The 6,000-nt window shown below is 43.4% G+C and overlaps 1 long non-coding RNA gene across 1 annotated transcript; it reads left to right on the top strand.

Annotated features, from left to right (window-relative positions):
* Positions 1–1,702: 1,702 nt before the first annotated feature.
* LOC118499475 lies at positions 1,703–3,559 on the top strand. The gene is made up of 2 exons (XR_004901962.1): positions 1,703–2,718; positions 2,910–3,559. It is a non-coding gene; the product is annotated as an uncharacterized LOC118499475 (long non-coding RNA).
* The last annotated feature ends 2,441 nt before the right edge of the window (positions 3,560–6,000 follow it).

Genomic DNA, 6,000 nt, shown 5'->3' on the forward strand with positions numbered 1-6,000 from the left:
ATCCCACAACCAGGGAAAAGAGGAAGGCGATGGGGGAAACCCAGCAGAAAATGCAGTGGGTGAAATCCTGGATGGAAGACAGAGCTGCAGTGCCCTGCCTGACCCTCCGGCCAAGCCAGCTCACCCGGGCGCCAGCGGTTGGACCCCTCATCTTCCCTCACGCTGTGTCAGCACGAAGTGGGTGATCAGTGCCCGCAGATTATTGTCACTTCCATTTCCCGAGCATGCTATGTCTCAAGATGATATCTTTTAATAGGACTTGTCCTGAATTTTTGGCTGGATGAACAATGTGACATTTTATAACCAACGGAAGGAGAATTCAGTTTCTATCCTTTTGTATACTGAGTTCAGTTTTCCTGCCACCTATATTTTACGTTGGTGTGAAAGGGGGATTTATTGTTCTTTTATTCGTGGTTTCCAACAAGACTCTCATTTCAAAGCCAGAAGGAAAGTGGTGGTTTAATACTGAGTAATTTTCTCCTTAGGGACAAAATGGCGATTTCTTATTTAACATGGAGCCAGGGAGGGCATTGTGAGATTGATAGTTCAGCTTTCCCAAAATCTAATGACTATTTGAAATTATCATTTTATTTTTGCTTTATGTTTTCTTTTTCATCCAGTGACTCTTTTTATAAACTCCAGCCCCTGGGGAAGCACTAACCCTCTTTGCTGGAGTATGCTGATGGCATTTTCCCCTCTGGGCTTCCTGGAACTCCACGAGGTCTTCCCAGGAGAGTTTGTCAGGTGGAATCCTTGGCAAATTAGTAAGAGACAGAGGATTCAAAGAGCTTCAGAAACCACCTTTTAATAGATTGAAAGTTAGAACATTAACAGACTGATGCATTGTTGGTACCAGTTTAATCATCCCCATTGGTTCTCATGTGCCCACTAAACTAAGCTTTACGCTGGCCCCCCGAGGGTCCCACACACAGTCTGGTGCAGCCCTCTCCCCCTGGCCTTAGTGCCCAGGACTCCCGGTGGGATTCATCCAGGGCCCCAGCCAGACTGAGTGCTGCTGGCCCCTGGGTACACATTGCCTGTGGCTCGCCTCTCAGATGCCACGTTGTCCTGAAGTACTTGCTCCCCTCCACCAAAGGCTGCAACCTCAGTTTGTGGATTCTGTAGGACACAACACAGCCAGCCTGATTTTTTGGGGAGAGGTGTGGTCCATGTCACACGGCTTTGGAGACAGAGAGCATGTCTTAACTGTCTTTGCCTCTTGGCAGCCTCTGGCCCAATGCTGGGCTCGTAGCCGGTGCTTGTGAATGTGTGTTGCCTGCGCATGCAGAGGTGCTGAAGGAACGAACCAAAGCTGGAGACTCTTCTCTGTCAAAAACATCTCTCTGACAGGGGCTGGTAAATTACAGCCTGTTAGCCAAGTTCAGCTGCTGCTTGTTTTGGAAAGCACCATGAGCTAAGAATTCTTTCACATTTTAAATGGTTGAGAACAAAAGAAGAATAATATTTCATGACATAAAAAAGTGATACAAATTCAAACTTTGGCGTTCAGAGAGTGTTGTTGGAGCCCAGCCACCCCCACTATTTACATACTGCGTGTACACGGTGCAGCTCCCTCACGCCCACAGCAGAGCTCAGTAGCCCCGACAATGATCACGTGCCCCCCCCAGATCTAAAATACTTACTGACACTTTGCAGAAAAAGTGTGCTGACCCATGCTGTATAAACTGAGGTCTTTCAAATAATGGTTACTACTTCACTGATTTGTGTTTTTACACTATTTACTATTTTGAAATTTCTTGAGCAATGGCCCTATGTATGGTAAGCTAGACGTATTCAATTCCTGCCATCCTCAAAAACATTCGACAGAGGTACTTTAAGTTCATGAGTACCTGTAATGGATGGGTGGGAGGAGTTCTCTGGAGACGTGGTGATGAGCGAGATCAACAGTCCCTACCCTTGTGTTGTTAATTCCAGTGTTTGGAAAAACTGAACAAGTTATGACACAAAGTATGATAATTGTTTTGATTGAGAAGTAAGAAGGTGCTCCGAAAATAGTGAGAATACCTTAGCTTATCTAGGTGGCATCAGGGAAGGCTACTCAGAGGAAGTGGCATTTCCAATGACAAAGGACAAATAGGTATATCAGTGAAGAATGGGGAGACTTCTACAAGAGAAACATAAAGTTCTATCTTTTGTAAGCCATTGCTAGTTGAGCGTTTATGTAACATACACACAAACCTGTATCATAATGAATACATTCTTTTACCAGAGTAGCTACTTCATTAAGTAGCTGGCATGACCTGCCTCTCCTGTGAGCTGGAAGTCAGAGCTACTGGACAGGCAAGTGTTGGGAGTAGCTTTGAGCTCCTGGATAAAGGGCTCTGGGTTGCTGGCTGTTTATTTCTCTTTAGGGAGGCTATTTTTTTGAGGGAGTGGCCCCTGAAAATCTTAAAACATACAAAAACAAAAGGCCTGTCATACGCTCATACCCCTGCAGTTTCTCAGACAGGTTCCTTTCTGTGAGCTTACCATTAATTCTGGAAGGCAGTTTCGATCTTGGAGCTCCTTGACAGAACTCTCTTCTAGTGCCTCATCTTTGGGAGCGTTCCCCCTAACAGCAGCAATCGTGGGGGCCATTTTACCACTTTTGTTTTCAGGGTGAAGGATTATTTCTGAGGTTTAGTGAGTTTGCTCTGGAAAGAGGCTGAGAAGACTTAGCTGTCATGTGTCTTCTGACATCTGTCACCTAAATTCCAGGTAAGTCAGATAAAACCAGGACCATGCAACACCTTAGGGAAATTAACATCAGCTCTATGAAGAACTTAGACCAGGATGAAATATCAGGCATATTTTCACTTTAAAAATCAATGACAGCCTGTGCTAACTATGATGTGTTTTTTTTTTCTTCCGGTGATTCATTCTTCCTTCCAAATACTCATTTTGTGCAGCAGAGCCATGTAAATATGAAACACCAGCCCAGTAAATTAGTCAGTACGCTGATGAGTATGTGTTCATTAACTGGACCCACTATTGACTCAGGTACATCACTGAAGAGATTAAAAAATGCTGGAATAGTGGATACCTCTCCATAATGTGATTAACTTCTTACTCATGTCTCTAGGATGCATTAAATTTGTAATAAGTGAGAGAACTGTGTAGCTGTCATTGTTGGTTGTCTAGCATCCAAACACCATTTCTGTTTTGGTGAATCCAAGATGAGTGGAGGTCAAGATCTGGCTTCCCCCTCTAGAAGCTGAAGAGGAGGAGACAAGCCCCCTCTGGATTCCTTGGACCTGCCTGTGGACATTTCGCCAAGGCTCAGCCAGTCAGAGGCCCTTTGCCGAGAGTTTGGATCTGCAGGGAGTGACAACCAGGCCAGCGGTCGTTCAGAATGGCTGGGCGGAATTGAGCCTCGAGCAGGTGGTGCCAAGTGTCCGGGGCTGATGACGCCAGGGCCGACACCTGCTCGCTGAACCTCTGGTGCCATCTTGACTTTGCATGTGCCCCTGAGTTCCTGTATCCAAGGCTGTCTCTCCAGTCTTCCTGAAATTCTTTGAGACACCTGGTATCCTCCCAATAATTTTTTTCTGTAAAGTTACCTGGTTTTGGTTTTACAACTTATGAAAACACTGGCTGTTTCATAGTCTATGTAAGAGAAAGATACATGATATTATTCTGTACCTGGCTCAATTCTAGACTAGGAAGAATTAATGTAGAAACTGTAGTTTCTTCAAGGGTCCAGCTGACAAGAAAGCATGTACTCCGTGAAGAGCGTTGTGCTGTGACGTGTTTGTTCAGTGCACCTGACTGCTGCTCACCCTTTTGTGGACATAGGGCTGGTCGGGGACAGGCCGCAGCCTCCGAGAGCCCGGCGGAAAGGCAGTGGTGTGTTAGAATTTAGAGAGACCTTTGAAACCATCTCATCCATACCCCTCATTCTACAAATGAGAAAATTTAAATGCAGGCTAGCTGAGTGGCTTACCCTAAATTGCACAGCCAATTAGAGGAAGAGAAGGGATTGTCCTCAGACATCACTCCTGGAGAATTGTGTTATTTGGCAGGAAAGACAGGTGGGGTGGGGAAAGGAGTGGCGCAGAGAGGTATCTAGTTTGCAGAACTGACATCAAAAAGTCTCTGTTTGGTTATGAGGCCCAGGCAGTCACACAATCAGGTCATGAGGGCAAAGCATTGCCACAAAGAAGGTCTGAGCAGGTGTGGAGATGCTGCGGGAATGCAGGGTTGGCTAAGAATAGGGTAGTCTGAGAGCCAGGGCCAGACCTGAATTCCTCCTCTTGTCCTCAGCATCTGTGGACAAGGAGCTTGCATGTTTAAGCACCTTTAAAAAACCCTCTTCGTACTTGCCACCTTTTTAAAACTCTCATGAATTCAAGCTTAACTTCTGGAATATTGGTCCTCCCTTCCTTTGTTGTAAATACTGACATGCCTGAAAGAATCTAATGGCAATTGGACTTCTTACCCATCAGTGGCGTTGTCTGGTAATTAGGTAAAATTATTCCTTCAGTTTGAGGTGTTTGCTTTATACTTTGGTCAGGTATTAGTTATATGCCCCCTCACACCCAAAGAACTAGTAAGTCATTTGGAAAGATGGAATTTGACTCATTTAGGCTTGAAAGCAGGTATTTAAACTCAAACTGTTCCCTGGGCATCACCACTATGCAGTATGCTTTAAGGTTACGTTATTGACAGATGGAATGTGTCAAAAGCACTGATGTGCTTCAGGATAACTCCTCTCTCCTGCACGCCTTTGCCATTTAGAGTTGCCTTTTATCATTTGATTTATGCCCAATATAGATCTTCTTAGTATTTTTAAAGTTATGATGCTGGGTGGGCAAAAGGTCTACAATAAAGAAAACAAGTAAAAAAAAACCCTCCAAAAACCTGTCTCCAAACTGGGCTGGTGACCATGCAGGTATGGGTGGGTGGGGTGCCAGCATGGAGAAGACTAGAAAACCCAGGCAAAACTGAGATAAGCCTTGACAAGAAAAGTCCAGCATATGTTACTCCAGGAAAAAAGAGCTTTTAAATAAGAAAAAGGCTGAGGTTGTAGCTCCTACATAACAAATATGTAGAAAAAAGAAAGAAAACTAAGAAGTGATCACCTGGTTAAGATATAACATTAAAAATATATATATTTTTTGCATTTTAATTTATTGATTAGAGAGAGGGAGGGAGAGAGAGAGAGAGAAACATCACTTTGTTATTCCACTTATTTATACATTCAATGGTTGTTTCTTATATGTGTCCTGACCCGAGATTGAACCCACAACCTTGGTATATCGGGATGGCATTCTAACCAACTGAGCAAGTTTGCTAGGGCAAAAATATTTTTAGTACTTGAAAATATTTAGTGAGTGTTTTCACATAGCAGTATAATGAAAATAACTAATTATTATGTTCTATATTAAAGTAATGTTTAGGTGATAACTAACCATTGTATAATAGGATAATATGGTTTATGGATTTAAGTTGAGGATGTTCTATTTCTTAAAAAATGGGAAGGTTGAGAACTGGAAAACTAAGACTTAATGTCACTTTCAGTTTTGGTTCCAATACAAAGGAAATAATTTTAAGCATGAAATGTTAAAATGGATTATGAGGCCTTCATACTAAATATAATAAAATCCATATCTCTAAGTTCTGTGGAAAAATACCTATGTGTCAAGGCTTCTTGGAAAAGAAAACCACTTTTTGGGGGGTGTTGTTTAGAAACCCTTTCTTGTGGCTGAATTTTAAGTGTTCCTTGATGTCTAATAAGACCCATCCTGTACGCCTGACCATGTAAGAGAGTTCACCCAGGATATTACCAAAGCCACATTCTGTGCAGACAGTTTTCAAAATCTCATGCAAAGCGGCAAAGGAAATGTAGTGTGAAAAGAACAGGAAGACGTTTTCAACGTCCTAATGGATTCTTCCTGGTTTACCTTCCTGACCAGGATTCAGAGGGAGTTCATCTGAGTGGGTGGAGTCACTGCTGCCCCTGGCCAAGGCAGTTCTTGGAGGGGGACTGGGTACACTCCT

The sequence above is a fragment of the Phyllostomus discolor genome, chromosome 3 (genome assembly GCF_004126475.2).
Source record: "Phyllostomus discolor isolate MPI-MPIP mPhyDis1 chromosome 3, mPhyDis1.pri.v3, whole genome shotgun sequence".
Classification (NCBI taxonomy): domain Eukaryota; kingdom Metazoa; phylum Chordata; class Mammalia; order Chiroptera; family Phyllostomidae; genus Phyllostomus; species Phyllostomus discolor.